The 20,477-nt window shown below is 34.0% G+C and overlaps 1 long non-coding RNA gene and 1 pseudogene across 1 annotated transcript; one reads left to right on the forward strand and one right to left on the reverse strand.

The window, feature by feature from the left end:
* Positions 1 to 64: 64 nt before the first annotated feature.
* On the reverse strand, positions 65 to 715 carry LOC120193675. The gene is made up of 3 exons (XR_005522875.1): positions 624 to 715; positions 463 to 538; positions 65 to 149 (listed from the first exon to the last, which is right to left on the reverse strand). It is a non-coding gene; the product is annotated as an uncharacterized LOC120193675 (long non-coding RNA).
* A 16,795-nt stretch (positions 716 to 17,510) lies between these two features.
* On the forward strand, positions 17,511 to 20,191 carry LOC120193539 (annotated as a pseudogene).
* The last annotated feature ends 286 nt before the right edge of the window (positions 20,192 to 20,477 follow it).

The raw sequence follows: 20,477 nt of genomic DNA on the forward strand, positions 1-20,477 counted from the left end.
GTTTAAACAATAGAATTGTAAGCATTGTTCTATTGTTTAAACTAACAATAGGGCGTGACACTTACAGGAGACGGCGTATAAGCAGAAGGAGGCAGCTTGTAATCTGGAGCCAACGAGATGTTGACAGACATATCAGCTATTGTAGCTCCCTGAAACACAAGTACATATTTAAGTTGTATGTATGTCATAAAGAGAATAGATTCATGCTGGACTACTTTTCTTTGACCAAATGATGTCCCTGTTTATCTATGGACTTGTCCTATAGGTAAAACTATAAGTTGATTCCAAATTAAAGCTATCCATGTTGTCCATGGATCAAAGGTGGTTCAACATTTAAACAATCTGGGGAAGACAGGAATTGGACTGCAGATAGCCTTATATCATGATTATCAATAAAGAAACCATAAACACACATTTTTTCATCAAATAAATGACATTATTGATAGCATGCAGCTGAATTACCGAGAGAAGAATAGCAGTCTCAGCTCCTTGTGAATCCTTGAAGGTAACATAGGCAATTTGAGACACCTCATTGTCACTGCATAATCATATAATAAGCTTTACACCACATCGAAAAGGAAGAATAAAAGATGCTAGGAACTAAAGCTGAAAGTGCCACCAACCTCTGCATTTCAACATATTCTATATCACCAGAAAAGGAAAAGAACTCAGTGATGTCCCGCTCAGTTGCTCGTAAAGAAACATTGCTGACTTTAATTTTCACAATCTGCAAATGACAAGAAGCATGACGAGTAGAATCTTCATAACTAAAAGCAAAAGAGATAAAAAAATGTAAATATATGCAAATTATCAACCTCAAATAACAATTTCTTATTAATTTTATAATATCTGGAACTCATAACCTACGATTTCGGTTGACTTAGAAAATAAGCACTAAGCAGAACTCGACCTCAACAAGCTTACGAGTAATAATAAATGAATCAATCTAAAAAGAAAAATTAATGGGGAATCTAGAACGATTCAACGAAGCAATCACAAATCAAATGCATACAAGCCATCAACCTCAAGAATCCATTGAAACTCACGCTACATTATGCACAGAGTTACAGTAATGGTTGGATCAACAAAACAAATACAAAATGATTCAAAGATACAAACACCAAATGTGAATCAACTTCAGATTGCAAAGTGATAATCAATAAAAAGGAAAAGGAAAGGTTAATACTCATCGATCAAAAGCAAAAGCTAATACAAGAGGGAGCAAGAACTAACCGACGACATGGTCAAGGAGATATGAGAACTTCACCCAATCAAATTAAGTCTGTCTTAAGGAATGAGGCAAAATAAATGAGGATTTGGATAATATTTAGATTTAAATACATTGGTAGTAAAATATATTGAAAATATAAGTGAAAAGGGAAATTATTATCTCTATTGGATATGAGTTCATACAATTACATTTGCAGATCATATGTACCTTCTTAATCTATATAATTATCTCTAAGATTACTCAATAAGTTCTATTTTATGTTTATTGAACTAAGATAATTAGTATTGTAATCAATTTTAACGGATTCGTTTGATAAATTCTTGTATTTATTTATGTATCTTTTGTGCATATTATACTCTTAAACTTGAATTACATATTAAATAACAAGTAAAAATAAATATAAACTTATTGAGTACTTAACGATTTAATTAATTATAATTTAAATTATAAATTTGTTTGTAATGCTTGGTAATCTAAACAAATTCATAGTTTATAAAATTACCTCGAGTAAATAATCTATAGAGAAAATAACCTCAGTGACCGAAAATGCCTTATAATATACGATTTTAACCAAATTTTTTTGGATTTGCGAAAATGACCAACAAATTCGCAACGCGAACTCCAATTTCGCAACCCAGTTTCCAAATTCGCAACGCAAATATGTAAACCGCATTGCGTTTTTCCAAATTCGCATTGCAATTTTCCAAATTCGCAACGCAAATCTGTAAATCGCATCGCAAAATTGTAAATCGTAACACAGAAGTCAAATTCGTAACACAAAAGTCAAATTCACAACGCGATAGTCAAATTCGCAACACGAATCTGTAAATCGCAACGCGAATTTGTAAATCGCAACACAGAAGTCAAATTCGCAACACATAAGTCAAATTCGCAACACTGAATTTGAAATTCGCAACTGAATTTCAAATTCGCAACTCGATTTTCTAATTCGCAACACGAATTTAATTTCGCAACAGGTTTTAGTTTCGCAACACAAATGTTTTGGGTATATAACTACGCAGCAGCATCAACTCATAACCTAAATCCCTAAACCGCAACTCATTCCATCTCCATCTATCACTCTCTCCGGCGACATCCGTTCCTATATCCAACGACATCCTTCCCCATCTCTAATTTTTTTTACATAATTTTATTTCTATATAATTTTTCAATGATTTCTCTCCCAAATTATCAATTATCAACTTAATAAAGGTATGTTTTTCTCTAAGTTAGTGATGATATGTAGTTTATAGCTTGTTTGTTCAGTAAATTAATTTATAATTTGTAGAATGAAATCATCTAATGTTGATCATGTTTGGATAGATTTGTGTTTTGGAGGGTCATGAGAGAATGTTCATGGTGTTTTACAATATGTGCCTTTACCCATGAATCTTCAACTAAAACTGTCATTAAAAAAGTTAACTTATGAAACTCTAATGTTACATGTTGCAAAGAAATTGAATTTAGAGCCTCTAAGTGGATTTAGGCTATCTTATCAGAGAAAAGGTAAAGTTTATTTGTTAACCGACAATGAAGATGTTGAACGATTCATTGCTTACATTAGTGTTTCGCAAGAAGATGATGTTACATTGTATGTTGTTGAACCTAGAAGTAGTGAAGTTGGGTCAGTAGCGGGTAGTAGTCAACTAAGTTCTTCAACCCCAGTTTATGGTGCTCACAATGTACAACGTTGTTATCAATCTCAAAATTTAATGGTTCCACCACAATTTCATCACCAAGAAAATTTTGTTTCACCACATTTCCAATACCAAACACAATCTCAAAACCCACAACCTTTTCCTAATCCAAATCTCAATCAACTTTCAGCATCAAATTCTGATTTTTTTATTGACCAGTTAGACAATTATGAGCCAACAGGAAAAATTGTGAGTACTAGTCAGTATTCAAAATTTGATCTTGGTCAATACCCGGACTTTGATCTTGGTCAATACTCAGATTTTGATGATGTTTCAGAAGAAGAAACAGACCCTGAATGTAATGATTTTGATATTGGTCAATACCCAGATTTTGATGATGAAACAATCGCTGCCAAGGAAGATGTTGTTGATGATAATGAGGAGGAAGTTACGACTGTGAATGAACATGTTTAACATCCATTCTGTAATTAATATAACCCTAAAGAAGAAAAAGAAGAAGAAAAAGAAAAAGAAGAAGTCCCCGAAGAAAAGAAAAAGAAGAAAATGCCATGGGAGTATAATTGGAAAATGCCACGGGAGTATAATTGGAATATGCCAGAATTATTTCAGATACCGGAATAATAGTTGGTAAAGATAACAATTGATTGTTACACAAAAGTTATTCGTATCAAGAAAGATGATTGTTTTGATACAAAGGAAGACTTGAAGATAACTTTGTATACGAAATGTGTGGAAGATGACTATCAACTAAAAGTTAACAAATCAAGCAAAGATCATTTCGAAATAAAGTGTATGATTGACAAAAACTGTACGTGGCGTATGACTGCAAAGAGGATAAAAGATTGCGAAATGTTTCAAGTTAGGACTTTTATTGATAAACATAAATGTTCAAGAACCCAAGTTTTTCCTCACCATAGACAGGCAAACAAAAAGGTTTTGGGTGGTTTTATGGCTGAGTTAATGTTTTTGAATGGAAGGGTATATCAGGGACATGAAATTATGACTGACATGAATGCTCGGTTCAAGATTAGTATCTCATATTCTCAAGCTAGGAGAGCCAAATGTTATGCCTTGGAATTGTTGAGGGGGGTCGCCAGAAGCATCGTTTGCCCAACTACCGGCTTATTGTCACAATTTAAAGCTGAAACATCCTGGGTCGGTAACTCATATCAATACAGATAGAGATGGACACTTTGAGTTGCTGTTTATCGCCATTGGTGCTGCAGTTAGTAAATCATTATAATTTTGTTGACTCATTTTTGTTAGTTGCATGCATTTCACATTTAAATGATTATATTTCTTGTGTATATGATTTTGTAGATTCGTTCATTTATTACTTGCATGCGCCAAATTATTATAGTTGACGGAGCACATTTGAAAGGTCGATACCTTGGAGTAAACATATTAGCAGTAGCCATGGATGCTAACAATTGGATACTGCTAATAGCTTACGGGGTTGGCAAATCTAAAACCTCTGATTCATGGACATGGTTTATGGGCATCTTAGGGATTGTATAGGTCCTATTAGCAATATGGCAATCATATTCGATAGGGCAAACTCAATTGAAAACACTGTTAGAAGGTGTTTCCCAGATGCTTTTCACGGACTTTGTGGTGTTCATTTGTACAGAAATCTAAAATCAAGGTCTGATGGTATAAAAAATCACAAATGAATATACTGGAAGGCTGTAAAAGCTTATCGGGAAGTGGATTTTAATAAGCTTATAAATTGTTTAAGACGTGTTTTGCCTCAATGTGCTCAAACACTAGAAGATGTCGAGTTTGAAAGATGGTCAAGAGTACATTAACTTGGAGCAAGATATGTTTCATGACGTCTAATAGTGCAGAATTAATCAACGCTCTAAGTCGTCATTCCCGGAAATTGCCCATTACTATGTTAATGGAGTTTTTTCGAGCCTCTATTGAACAGTGGTACTACAAGAAAAGAAACCATGCATGTATTATTTCTTTAAATTCGTAAACTTATCATATTTAATATATTTTACTAAGTATTATTTATTTAAATTTACAGGAACATTGGAACGTCGTGTTACACCATGGACTAAAAAAAGATAACGAAATGTGTTGTGAAGTCAACGTCATGGAGAGTTGAACCATGTTCAAACACTTTGTTTGAAGTATTGGATAATAACTTAAATGGGCTTGTCGATCTAAATGCAAAAGACGTGTAGTTGTAAGAAATGGAAAACATCTGGTTATCTTGTGGCCATGTTATAAAAGTTGCTCTTCATCTAAACCAAGATGATTCAAGCGCATACGCTATGGATTGCTACACTACAGAAGTATATCGACAGACTTATGCCGAGATTGTCTACCCTATTTCACATTCTTCTGAGTGGGACATACCAGATGACTCACAAACAGTTTTGCCACCAGTCATGGACAGTAGGCTACCTGGCCGACCAAAAAATCATGATCGTATACCGTCTAAGGGTGAAGAGAAGAGGATATCGACATGTAGTCGGTGCAAGGAAAGTGGTCATACAAGGTTGACCTGTGGATCACCAGTGCCATCACAATCATCTTTTCCTCTACCAAAATATGGATCCTCGTCAAAATCCAAAGCTCATATGGTGCCAAACAAAAGGAAATCAAAATTGCAATCAAAATCAAAATCCCAATCACAACCGGCTTCACCTTTTGGGACTTATTAACTTAGGTGATTTTTAAATGCAAACGTTGTATTATGCGTATTTTATGTGTGAATGCATACATTTTCAGTTAGACATTCATTAGTAACTTGAGTTTGAACATTGCTATGATATGTTCAGTTGTTATCACTTATCAGATTGTTGTCTGTTATCTTTTTGAAGGCGTTTTCCTTGAATTCGCAATGCGAAAGTCAAATTCGCAACGCAAAATCGCAAACCGAAAATCGCAACGCGAATTTGACTTTCACGTTGCGAATTTGACTATCGCAACGCTTATTTCGTGTTGCGAATTTGACTTTCGCATTGCAAATTTGACTATCGTAATGATAAAATCGCAACACAAATTTGAATTTCGCGTTGCGAATTTGTACCTTCAACAGGTCTTTTTTGCCTTCAACATAATGCATATTGAATTTAAAACAACAAATCAACTTTTACAAATCAATTAAACAAGCAAAAAAAATAATTCTTATTTACACATCAAATTAAACAAATAAACTTTTACAAATCAACTTTTACAAATTAATTAAACAAGCAAAAAATAATTCTTATTTCCTCATCAATTAAACAAATCAACTTTCAATGTAAAATTCAATTAAACAAGCAAAAAAAAGTGTACCCAGACTGTTGTTTATGCACAAATACATCAATTTCACGTATCTCACTTCAGGATTAACCTACAGAAACCAAATATTTGCTCAAACAACACTTTCTACACATCTAAAACCAACAAACAACAAATTACTGAATTCTAGGTACTTAACCAAATATTTTTAAACCAATTAAAGAGTATACATGTTAACAACACTTGCTCAAACTTACCAATTGTTTATGCACACTTTCAGCACGCGGATGCAGGTAGACAGCGTCTTGCATATATCGATCTAGCCATAAAATACCGAAACCACAAGCCTACTGCACCTCTATCTCTATCTGTGGGAGGTAGAAACTGTTTACTTCCTGTCGTCAAACATTCCAAGCATATGTATATGAGAGGACCACAATCCCCTCTGGCTCCCTGCATTTGTTATGGCGTAGTCTCATCTCTGATCATTATAACTTTGAACTTCTTTGGCTTTTTGTTTCCAGAATTAGTCCAATAATCAATCGCAGCCAAGTATTTAGCCAAATTAGCGCTTCATCCCTTTGTAATAATATCTCTCAAATCAGAATTTTGTTTCACCACATTTCCAATACCAAACACAATCTCAAAACCCACAACCTTTTCCTAATCCAAATCTCAATCAACTTTCAGCATCAAATTCTGATTTTTGTATTGACCAGTTAGACAATTATGAGCCAACAGGAAAAATTGTGAGTACTAGTCAGTATTCAAAATTTGATCTTGGTCAATACCCGGACTTTGATCTTGGTCAATACTCAGATTTTGATGATGTTTCAGAAGAAGAAACAGACCCTGAATGTAATGATTTTGATATTGGTCAATACCCAGATTTTGATGATGAAACAACCGCTGCCAAGGAAGATGTTGTTGATGATAATGAGGAGGAAGTTACGACTGTGAATGAACATGTTTAACATCCATTCTGTAATTAATATAACCCTAAAGAAGAAAAAGAATAAGAAAAAGAAAAAGAAGAAGTCCCCGAAGAAAAGAAAAAGAAGAAAATGCCATGGGAGTATAATTGGAAATGCCACGGGAGTATTGGAATATGCCATAATTATTTCAGATACGGAATAATAGTTGGTAAAGATAACAATTGATTGTTACACAAAGTTATTCGTATCAAGAAAGATGATTGTTTTGATACAAAGGAAGACTTGAAGATAACTTTGTATACGAAATGTGTGGAAGATGACTATTAACTAAAAGTTAACAAATCAAGCAAAGATCATTTTGAAATAAAGTGTATGATTGACAAAAACTGTACGTGGCGTATGACTGCAAAGAGGATAAAAGATTGCGAAATGTTTCAAGTTAGGAATTTTATTGATAAACATAAATGTTCAAGAACCCAAGTTTTTCCTCACCATAGACAGGCAAACAAAAAGGTTTTGGGTGGTTTTATGGCTGAGTTAATGTTTTTGAATGGAAGGGTATATCAGGGACATGAAATTATGACTGATATGAATGCTCGGTTCAAGATTAGTATCTCATATTCTCAAGCTAGGAGAGCCAAATGTTATGCCTTGGAATTGTTGAGAGGGTCGCCAGAAGCATCGTTTGCCCAACTACCGGCTTATTGTCACAATTTAAAGCTGAAAAATCCTGGGTCGGTAACTCATATCAATACAGATAGAGATGGACACTTTGAGTTGCTGTTTATCGCCATTGGTGTTGCAGTTAGTAAATCATTATAATTTTGTTGACTCATTTTTGTTAGTTGCATGCATTTCACATTTAAATGATTATATTTCTTGTGTATATGATTTTGTAGATTCGTTCATTTATTACTTGCATGCGCCAAATTATTATAGTTGACGGAGCACATTTGAAAGGTCGATACCTTGGAGTAAACATATTAGCAGTAGCCATGGATGCTAACAATTGGATACTGCTAATAGCTTACGGGGTTGGCAAATCTAAAACCTCTGATTCATGGACATGGTTTATGGGCATCTTAGGGATTGTATAGGTCCTATTAGCAATATGGCAATCATATTCGATAGGGCAAACTCAATTGAAAACACTGTTAGAAGGTGTTTCCCAGATGCTTTTCACGGACTTTGTGGTGTTCATTTGTACAGAAATCTAAAATCAAGGTCTGATGGTATAAAAAATCACAAATGAATATACTGGAAGGCTGTAAAAGCTTATCGGGAAGTGGATTTTAATAAGCTTATAAATTGTTTAAGACGTGTTTTGCCTCAATGTGCTCAACACTTGAAGATGTCAAGAGACATTAACTTGGAGCAAGATATGTTTCATGACGTCTAATAGTGCAGAATTAATCAACGCTCTAAGTCGTCATTCCCGGAAATTGCCCATTACTATGTTAATGGAGTTTTTTCGAGCCTCTATTGAACAGTGGTACTACAAGAAAAGAACCATGTATTATTTCTTTAAATTCGTAACTTATCATATTTAATATATTTTACTAAGTATTATTTATTTAAATTTACAGGAACATTGGAACGTCGTGTTACACCATGGACTAAAAAAAAGATAACGAAATGTGTTGTGAAGTCAACGTCATGGAGAGTTGAACCATGTTCAAACACTTTGTTTGAAGTATTGGATAATAACTTAAATGGGCTTGTCGATCTAAATGCAAAGACGTGTAGTTGTAAGAAATGGAAAACATCTGGTTATCTTGTGGCCATGTTATAAAAGTTGCTCTTCATCTAAACCAAGATGATTCAAGCGCATACGCTATGGATTGCTACACTACAGAAGTATATCGACAGACTTATGCTGAGATTGTCTACCCTATTTCACATTCTTCTGAGTGGGACATACCAGATGACTCACAAACAGTTTTGCCACCAGTCATGGACAGTAGGCTACCTGGCCGACCAAAAAATCATGATCGTATACCGTCTAAGGGTGAAGAGAAGAGGATATCGACATGTAGTCGGTGCAAGGAAAGTGGTCATACAAGGTTGACTGTGGATCACCAGTGCCATCAACATTCTTTTCCTCTACCAAAATATGGATCCTCGTCAAAATCCAAAGCTCATATGGTGCCAAACAAAAGGAAATCAAAATTGCAATCAAAATCAAAATCCCAATCACAACCGGCTTCACCTTTTGGGACTTATTAACTTAGGTGATTTTTAAATGCAAACGTTGTATTATGCGTATTTTATGTGTGAATGCATACATTTTCAGTTAGACATTCATTAGTAACTTGAGTTTGAACATTGCTATGATATGTTCAGTTGTTATCACTTATCAGATTGTTGTCTGTTATCTTTTTGAAGGCGTTTTCCTTGAATTCGCAATGCGAAAGTCAAATTCGCAACGCAAAATCGCAAACCGAAAATCGCAACGCGAATTTGACTTTCACGTTGCGAATTTGACTATCGCAACGCTTATTTCGTGTTGCGAATTTGACTTTCGCATTGCAAATTTGACTATCGTAATGATAAAATCGCAACCAAAAATTGAATTTCGCGTTGCGAATTTGACCTTCAACGGTCTTTTTTGCCTTCAACATAATGATATTGAATTTAAAACAACAAATCAACTTTACAAATCAATTAAACAAGCAAAAAAATAATTCTTATTTACACATCAAATTAAACAAATCAACTTTTACAAATCAACTTTTACAAATTAATTAAACAAGCAAAAAATAATTCTTATTTCCTCATCAATTAAACAATCAACTTTCAATGTAAAAATTCAATTAACAAGCAAAAAAAAGTGTACCCAGACTGTTGTTTATGCACAAATACATCAATTTCACGTATCTCACTTCAGGATTAACCTACAGAAACCAAATATTTGCTCAAACAACACTTTCTACACATCTAAAACCAACAAACAACAAATTACTGAATTCTAGGTACTTAACCAATATTTTTAAACCAATTAGAGTATACATGTTAACAACACTGCTCAAACTTACCATTGTTTATGCACACTTTCAGCACGCGGATGCAGGTAGACAGCGTCTTGCATATATCGATCTAGCCATAAAATACCGAAACCACAAGCCTACTGCACCTCTATCTCTATCTGTGGGAGGTAGAAATGTTTACTTCTGTCATCAAACATTCCAAGCATATGTATACGAGACCACATCCCCTCTGGCTCCCTGCGTTTGTTATGGCGTAGTCTCATCTCTGATCATTATAACTTGAACTTCTTTGGCTTTTTGTTTCCAGAATTAGTCCAATAATCAATCGCAGCCAAGTATTTAGCCAAATTAGCGCTTCATCCCTTTGTAATAATATCTCTCAAATCAGACAATGGTATGTAATTCAACATGTTGTTATATACCATTGTCTTCAGGGATGGGAGCTGAAGCTCGACGAGAAGCCAATGACGACGTTCCAAAATAGGGATAAACACCTGCAATCATAAATAATTGCGCACATCAAATAAAAATTATGAACACCTTTAAAATTTCAAAAATAAATACTAACCTATCGACCTCCCCACCACGCAGGATAAAGTTTAGCTTTTCCATTACCCAACGTATATGAAGAATCTCTCGGATCCTTCAAGTGAGCTACGTGAAAAGACGTCGACATAATAGTCCATCGAGTATTTTTTTATTTTCTTCAATTTCCTTATTACTAGAAGACGTGACACCCATGCATCAATATGTTGTTTTATAAAAAAATACATATATTAGTGAATTTATTAATAAATTTTAAAAAAATTTAATCAAAATACAATATAAGAAGAATATAAGACTTACCCCCTTCGAAATAGCCATTATCTTCAACCCCTAATAAAATACCCCACCAAGACTTATCAAGAAACAAATGCATAACATCGTCGAGTTTGCATATGTCAGAATAACACCCCTGGCTCCGCTCATGTAGATAAAAATCAATTGCGGTCTTAGCCCAAAGGGTATTATTCGTAATTGTGTATGATAGTGTTTCCCTATCCTGCTGAGGAATGTTACTGGCCGGTAACTCATACGAAAACCAACACACATCCATCATATCGGGCACGGGAGGGGGTTTATCAATATGTCAATAAATGACGTGTTGTGAATCGAGCTCTTGAACGGTGGAGGGACCCATTGAACGATGACAGGGCCTCTTAAAAGGTGGGAGGGGTCTCTTGAACGATGAGAGGAGCCTATTGAACGATAGGAGGCGCCTCTTGAACGATGACAGGTGAATCAGGCTTCTTCTTACGAAGTCTCGGCACTAGTGGGGTAAAAGGAGACATAATGGCACATGCACGACGTCTGATGCGTGAACCCCGTCGTGCAAAAAAAACCCCGACATAAAGCATCTACCTTATCGGGCCGCTGAAAATAAATTAATACATAAATCAGTAAATAAATAAATAAATAATGCCGAAAAAATGTTATTTGCATTTTTAGTATAGTATTAAACAAATTTACCTCATTGCGTAGAGTATGAACCTCATTTTGCAACGATAAAACAATCTCACGTAGAGCGACTACCTCATCATGTAAAGTAGATACCTCATCACGTAGCGCACCATTGTCATCGCGTAAAACATCCACCTCACCATATAAAGACCGTACCTCATCACGCCATGCACCATTGTCTTCACGTAAAGTACTAACCTCACGACGTAAAGCACCGACCTCATCACGTAACTCCCCTAACTCATCCCGTAGAGGTGGAGAACAGGGAGATAAATGTCGTGGCCTCTTTGTCGGTCGCCTATCATGAGGTGATGGTGGAGAAGAGGCTCGATGATGTGATGGAATATGTGATGGTGGAGGTGGAGAAGAGGCTCGATCAGGTGATGGCTCCGGGTGTCGAGCTGTTGAATCGACTTGATCCGGTGATGGCTCTCAAAGTGGGGGGGTGCTCATCATCCGTCCCATAAAAAAACCGCTTACTAGCTTGCCACCAATCAGTGGCAAGGTCAGCCTTTGTGGGTGTCAGCCTCTGTAATGGATAGTTGGCCTCCTAACAATATAAAAGCTTAAACAAAGTTAAACGTGTACTAATAATAACTTGTTTAACTATATGGTAGTATTTGTGTGTTAACTTACATCATTCATCGTCCTATATGGTAGTAACTCTTCCCAATCCAACATGCGGATCCTCTTCCAGGTAATAGCCCTAGGAATATCATTTGAATTTTTTATCGTATATGTCTGCATGCTGGGAAAAGCCTCAAATATTCAAATCTACAAACAATATAATACACAAACATCAGTAATTGTTAAATAATTAATTATAAATTTGGAAACATTATATAGAAATTCTAACCTTAAAGGCCCAAATAAAGCCTGCCAAAGTGTATTTAGAACCATCGCCCTGCAAAATTTTTCGGTCCTCAAAGGCAGACGACAACTTCTTCCAGGTAGCTTTCCATAGATATGAACCCCACGGAAACAGGTTCCATGCATTTAGGTCCTCTACCAATAATATAAGGTCCTCAGAAATATATTGTCTGCCCTCTTTGCCTAAAAGGTCGGCATACAAAAGTAATAAATGGCAAACTTGGACAACATCAAGGTCATCAATTCAAGTAAAACCATCTTTAACAAATAATCTCTTCAAGTCATCGACGTGTAAACTCGGCTTCGACTTTGCCAGCTCAGGAAAAACCCGAGATAACCATGATGGGCGGGAGATATGACTAGTGTACCGGGTTACTTCATTGTGTCCGAAGCGTAGACCAGTGATTAAGCAAAACTCCTCCCGCCCAAAACAAGTATACGCCGGAGGAAAATGAAACCATATCTCTTCATCATCACATTGTATCCTCTCGGGTAGATCGTTAGTCATGGTCTAAAGAAACAAAATGTGTCAACATAGCATCTCCACTCGAATGTTGTACTTTCAGCCATGGCCCGAAACAAGTATCCTCAAACAATTTTCTTTGTAGAAGTGTAAGCGTCGACGCAATTTTAGTGGCTAGGCTTAATTTATTCCTTAAGGTCAATTGAGCCGAAAAAAATTTCTACAAAAACAATAAACATACCAAGTTAGATATACCAAAAACTACAAATTATACACTATAAACAGACATGATATTAAACAGTAAAAACAAAGCAAATATGTTTCAAACTAGCACGGTATTCACCCAAGTCATTATTCCATCATAGTTCACAAAATGCATCAGATAACATTCCAGATGTAAGCACTTATATAAACATAAAAGGACAACATATAGGTTTAGTGCATGTTCAAGGCCAATATAAAGAGTAGTAGTTTATTCTTGAAACTTAAATTAGCAACACTGTGAAGTTAGTATTTATCTTTGTTTTTTGGTTGAAGTAATGCAATTCATTCAAGTTTCAATTTGCAGAATAAGAGTAGCTTCTGAAACTTAAATTCGTAACGCGAAACTAAAACCGCGTTGCGATTTTCATTTTCGTGTTGCGATTTTGGTGTTGCGATTTTCATTTTCGTATTGCGAATTTAAGTTTCCAAAACTATTCTTCTGCAAATTGAAACTTGAATGAATTGCATTTCTTCAACAAAAAGACAAAATAAAGACAAATACTAACTTCACAGGGTTAAAGACTAAATAGTTTAGCAGTATTGGCAACAACCGAATGAATTTACTAAGCAATCTCAGTGAAATGTTTAATCTATATATATTGAAATTACCAGTAAATTTATCATCAATATAATAAAAATCTAATAATAATACAAAATTTTCAAAATAAAAATAAGAGATTAAAAAAATAACCCTCGGTGGTTGATTTTTCATTTCTGACTGTAAATGGTTGTGAGGGTTACTCTGAGAGATGGAGATAGACGGATTTCGCCGGAGATGGGGACAGATTTCGTCAGAGATGGGGACGGATGTCGCCGTAGAGAGTGAGAGATGGAGATGAGATTGAGTTGTGATTTAGGGTTTTAGGTTATGATTTGAGATAATATTGTTTACATTTGTGTTGCGAAATTAATATTGTGTTTCGAATTCGAAAATAAAATAAAATTCGCGTTGCGAAAATAAACGCGCTTTGCGAATTTGACTTTCGCGTTGCAAATTTGACTTTTGTGTTGCGAATTTGAAATTCAGTGTTGTGAATTTGAAATTTAGTGTTGCGAATTTGACTATCGCGTTACGAATTTGACTTCTGTGTTGCGAATTTGACTTCTGTGTTGCGATTTACAAATTCGCGTTGCGATTTACAGATTCGTGTTGCGAATTTGACTATCGCGTTGCGAATTTGACTATCGCGTTGCGAATTTGACTATCGCGTTGCGAATTTGACTTATGTGTTGCGAATTTGACTTATGTGTTGTGAATTTGACTTCTGTGTTGCGATTTACATATTCGCGTTGCGAATTTGGAAACTGGTTGCGAAATTGGAGTTCGCGTTGCGAATTTGTTGGTCATTTTCGTAAATCCAAAAAAAGTTGGTTAAAATCGTATATTATAAGGCATTTTCGGTTACTGAGGTTATTTTCTCTAATCTATATTAAGACTATTATTTCCTCTAAAGTATGCAAATGGGATATTTTGTCTTGCATATTAAAGCAAGTTAACTCTCAATTAAAGATATATATACTTAATTAAGATTAACAATATATTGGATTGGACCGAAGGTGAACTAATTCTTAAATTCGTTTATAGATTAAAATCACTTCTAATTTTCATAATATATTTACCTTAATCTTGAGTAAATGTAAAACTATGCATGCATGATTTTATATTTTTGATATAGCTGAACCAAATATCTCAAGTAAGCTCATTATTGATATATTGGACATGTAATTCATACATGTTGGATTTTATATAATGTAGGGTTTTATATTTTCTTGTTCACTAAGACCAAACTGACTTTTTAAACTTAGTTTGGTTGGTTGAGGGTTTCAAACTAAACTTAGCATTGATTTCAAGACTCAAAAAGAGGTCAGAGACTAGACACACACTCTTTCTATATTCTATACGGGGAGTGCACAATTACTCTTGAAGATGATACACTACATTTAAGTTGTTAGATCAATGATTGTGTTCTGACTTATATGAGTGCTCGAATATAGCATGAAATGTGTCAAAACATGCTTGAGAAGAGCCTCAAAGAGTATAGCTGTAGCTGAATCCATTTAATGTGGCTAACAAAATTTTTGATACACTAGAGGTTGATCACTCAAGGAAAAGGAGACAAAGACATTAGCTGGAAATACATATTGAAGATCATTGGGGATCCTAATGCCTAGTAATTATCACAATTAAGTGCATTTAACATGGTTGTGACACATATAAAATTTCAAAAAGTTAAGACAAAAAATTGGGACCGTTCGTCTTAACATTTTCTTTTAAAAAGATGTGCATATCGAATAATCTGATAAAAATTACTATTGACAAATGTATGATATTTATACAATCATGGATATAATATCAAATATCTTTTCTTCGTGCACATAATGATGTTTCAATCTTATCTCTCATATTCAAGTAATACATATATACATAATAATATTTATATATTTTAAATTTGTGATGAGTTTTAACTAAAATATTTAAAACAAAAATGTTGTTCAAATCTTAACTATAAAATTAAGTCAAGTATTCACAAATATTTTAATTTGTATTATCTACCACCATCATAACTTTTAAGTTTAATTAAATAAAAATTAGATAAATCTAAAGCTAAATCCACGAAGATATTAATTAATTAATTAATTAATTTTCTCATTAAAAAAACTCTATGAAGTAGAGTTGAATACAAATTTCAATAATCACAATTTTAGCAAATAAATTTATTTTATCCTATAATAACAACAAGACTACAATATCATCAAGTAATAATTACATCAGAATAATTTGAAAATCGAATTCACACAAAAACACATATGAATAACTCGACATATATTAATTAACTAAACTACAAATATAGTACAAGATTTAACATAAATAATAATAAATAACAATTGCTTCTGACAAAAATGCATAATAAATATTATTATCTGAATATTCATTATTTTTCAATCTCTTCTTTTTCATTAAAAATTTAACGATAGTCTGAATTGGACGTTAATCTATTGACTGAGATATAATAAAATGATATCATAATCTTAAATGATTATCATATCTCAATCAACATGTTAGCGTCTAACTCAAACGATTGTTCATTTTTAAAAGGAAAATGACAAGTTTGGAACATAATGAATAGTCGAGTGTCTATTTTGTAACTTTTAATAGTTGAATCCAACTCTCTATAGACGAAGAATCATTTTATAACCTTTAATAATTGAGAACTTAACAAAACAGTATGCTACAATTAAGAGACGATTTGTGTACTTTACTCTAAATACTAATAAATTTATCATTTTTAATCATCCACGTGCCAACAACAATAAAAGAAATCTCTCAACGAACCACTTACCACGATAAGTAAGAGTGTAAATGAAATAGTGTTTGGCTCATGACTTTTTCGTAAAACGTTGTTTATATTTATTTATTAAGTTAAATAAATAAATAAGAATAATTTTTTTATATTAATTTAATAAATAAACTAACACAAATTAAGACATATCAATTTATATTTATGAACGGACACAAATAAAAGTGTATTCATTTATATTCATGAATGAACAAAATTAAAGTGTATCCATTTATATTCATGAACAAGTTCATTTGAAAGCTCTTTTATCAACTCATTTATAAGCTCTTTTCCATGGCTATTCCTTTTATTTTATTTTTTACATTTTAAATATTAATGAAGATAGAGACTAAATAAAATGCATAATGAACTTTATAGTTTAATATGTGAAACATAAGAAGTTTAAGTACTAATAGCATAATTTCATTATTTTGATGAACATGTTCGTCAATATTAAATAAATATGTTTGCGAACACTAAATGAATATGTTGATAAAATATATCGGTGAACATTAAATGCATGTATTTGTAAATGCCCAAACAAAACACCTTAAAAGATAAACAAACGAACACAAACATGATATTAAAAATTTAACGAACACAAACCGAATATAAATATATGCAAAGCTAAACAAAAGGACACAAACACAACATTATTTGTTCAAACTCAATTCATTTACATCCCTAACAATAATTCATATTTATCAAATTATTGTTAAGAGTAAAAATAATATTTAACATTTAAATTTTATAGTTTTTAATTTAATCCGTACAATATTTTTGGTTCACATTAATATTATTAACTTTACATGTTTTCCAATTTATCATTAAATTTAAAAACGAAATCTAAATACGAGGACTAAATAGAAAAAGTGTTTTAAATTCATAGATGAAGGTGGACAAAAAAAAGGAATCAAACTGTAAATATTTTAAAGTTTGAGGATTATATTTTCATATATTCCTTTAAAGACGTCAAAAATGTTATCCTTTTCTCTGTCACGGTCCCTGTTATTAAATTCCGTTTTTTTATATCTACTCCAACTGTAGCCGAACAGCCTGCTCGGTTAGCATGTTATTGTCATTTTCCCACTAATTTTCTCAAGGAAATTTATTTTCTCGAGCGAGTTGGGGGTTATATCAAAATACTTATAGAGAAGTAGGGATCATGAGCTTTCAAGATCTGGAAGCTGGACGGCCATTGGCGACGCGGCAAAATCTGAACAACGGCAAGCAAGATGCCACCCAAGCAGTGGCTTCCGGCATTTTCCAGATCAACACCGCCGTCTCTACCTTCCAGCGACTCGTCAATACCCTCGGAATCCTAAGGACACGCCTGAGCTTCGAGAAAAGCTGTGAGTTTTTGCCCAATTTCAGTTGTTTCGATCGCTATTTAACTGATCACGGGATATAAATATGATCCTGTTGTGATTTTGAATCGAAGGACATAACATTGTTGGTTTAATTTTATATTACATCTTTCTTTTTTGGGTGTTTAATTAGGGATGACAAATAATGCCTTTTGTCAAGTGCAATTTGACTTTACTTATGAGAAAGCTCACCGAATTATCGTTGTCGTTTGGATGAATGTCAGAATTCTCTGAATAAGTATATATGTTTTTTGATATATAATGTTGGGTTTTGTATTTCTTGCTCACTCAGTTGTCTCATCATTGTATTGCATGGGCAACGAATTGCTATCTTTCGCATTTCTTGATTGATTTTGGCTATATGGTAATTAGATTTATGAGTGGGGAGTAAACCTGACAAATCTCACTCGGCAGGCATAAAACGAGGTTACATATTGGGCAATTAGTGAAGGACACTTCGGCTAAACTTAAACAAGCTAGTGAAACAGATCATCGTGCTGAAGTTAGTGTAAGTTTGTTTTCTGGTTATGATTTTGGTTTTCACCGATGCTGCCTTCTCTTTTACTTTTTAAGTCAACAAAGAGGACATATGACTGTACTGTCTGTTGTTCGTGATGTTTCTCTTGTTCTATATTTCAATCTCATGGTAATCCATACATGGGTTATTGAACTTATTTTTATAACCGCTTGACCCCTCCTCTATCTTGCTCTAACCCGTTTCCCTTCTGGAAGTACTTGATGCCCTTTATATCTGTGTAATTGTAGGCAAGCAAGAAGATAACTGATGCCAAACTTGCAAAAGACTTTCAAGCAGTTCTGAAAGAATTTCAGAAAGCTCAACGGCTTGCTGCTGAAAGAGAAACAGCATACATTCCTTTTGTTTCCCAAACAGTTCTTCCTTCAAGGTATTTATCATCTGAGAGTTTACATGTACTTAGATGCATAAGTGATTTGAATGCTTTTGTGTTCATGGCATTCAGATGGTTCTGAAAATCCTTCATAAAACATCCATATTGATTACTGAATTTTCTTACATTTACTCGTCTTAAATCGAACTGTTTGATGGTTATCCTTCTGTTATACTTTTGCATGTTACCGATATTCTCACTAGAGGTTTCTTCCTGTTTTATGCAGCTACACAGCTGGTGAGATAGACGTGGGATCAGATAAAAGTGCCGAACAGCGAGCCCTTCTTGTGGAATCAAGAAGGTAACTTGTTCTTTATGAATTCTTATCCCTTTCATATGGTGATCACTTCTGGAATTTGGACATGTATTTTGAAATTTCTTTTCATTGTTCCTGCTGTAGTTCATGTTCATTTGGCAGCATGTACATGTTTTCTAAGTAGATTCTGGGCTTATATGAATCTCTATGCCAGTTTTTCGTGGTATTTTCTCTGTGTGTGTTTACATGCATGCTTGCCTGTTTTTATTGTGTTTAATCTTAGATTGGAGTATCATAAATAAAAAAGATCCCTACTGATACATTGTATTACAAAATTTTAGATTCTAAATGGTAAACACTTCTGGAGGATGATTGACCACGTTCTTTCCCATACATCAATCCAGTGTTGTATATTCAAATTATCTTATTGTTGATTTTTATTAATTGTTTATCGAACTACGGCCTTTTTCCACGTGCGATTTTTCTTTGCAGACAGGAGGTCCTGCTGTTGGATAATGAGATTGCATTTAATGAGGCCATCATTGAAGAAAGAGAACAAGGAATTCAAGAAATTCAGCAGCAAATTGGTGAGGTGAATGAGATCTTCAAAGATCTAGCTGTGCTAGTTCATGAGCAAGGAACTATGATTGGTAAAGAATTTCATCTTTTGTATTGAGTTCACTTTGATTGTTCTGATCTTCTGGGTCATGTTGAAAAGTACTGAAAGTTAATATGCTGCAGATGACATTGGTACCCATATTGAAAATTCACGGGCTGCCACTGTACAGGCAAAATCCCATCTTGTGAAGGCTGCAAAGACTCAGAGATCAAATTCTTCTCTGGTAATGTATAATGTTACGATTCTTCTGTTTTAATTTTACTAATTATACACTGATACACACCGGATGTAATGTCTCACCTCGACAAAGATACAATCTTTTTATCCCCTTTTAATTGGGATAGTGGAATTTGGTTTGAGGCTTTGCGGGTCCAGGAATTAATGCCGTCACCCTTTTTGTGCAGACTTGCGGGTCCAGGAATTAATGCCGTCACCCTTTTTGTGCAGACTTGCTTACTCCTGGTGATATTTGCAATTGTGATTCTGATCGTGGTCATAGTCCTTGCAGCCTGATAAGAGAAGCTCGTCCAATGATATCTTGTTGATCTTTGTGTAGATTTTCTTTTAGTGTTTGTGTTAGAGTTTGTTGAGGTTGTGTTACAGCTTTTTGTGTCCTTCCTTTTGTTTTCTTGACATTTCGTGTAATAACAGTTATAATTCCTCGGTTTTTCAATATATATGCATTTACATGCAACTTTTCTGGTATTCTAGATTGATTTATTGCCAGCATTGTCATGGTAAGCTAATACTAACACCATGTAATCAATTCCCACTCTATTCCATTTCAGCGAACCAAATGTACCGTAATTATTAAACTCGGTTCTAAAGGACTGCCATAAACTCC

The sequence above is a fragment of the Hibiscus syriacus genome, unplaced genomic scaffold (assembly GCF_006381635.1).
Source record: "Hibiscus syriacus cultivar Baekdansim isolate YM2019G1 unplaced genomic scaffold, ASM638163v2 tig00116996_pilon, whole genome shotgun sequence".
NCBI classification, from domain to species: domain Eukaryota; kingdom Viridiplantae; phylum Streptophyta; class Magnoliopsida; order Malvales; family Malvaceae; genus Hibiscus; species Hibiscus syriacus.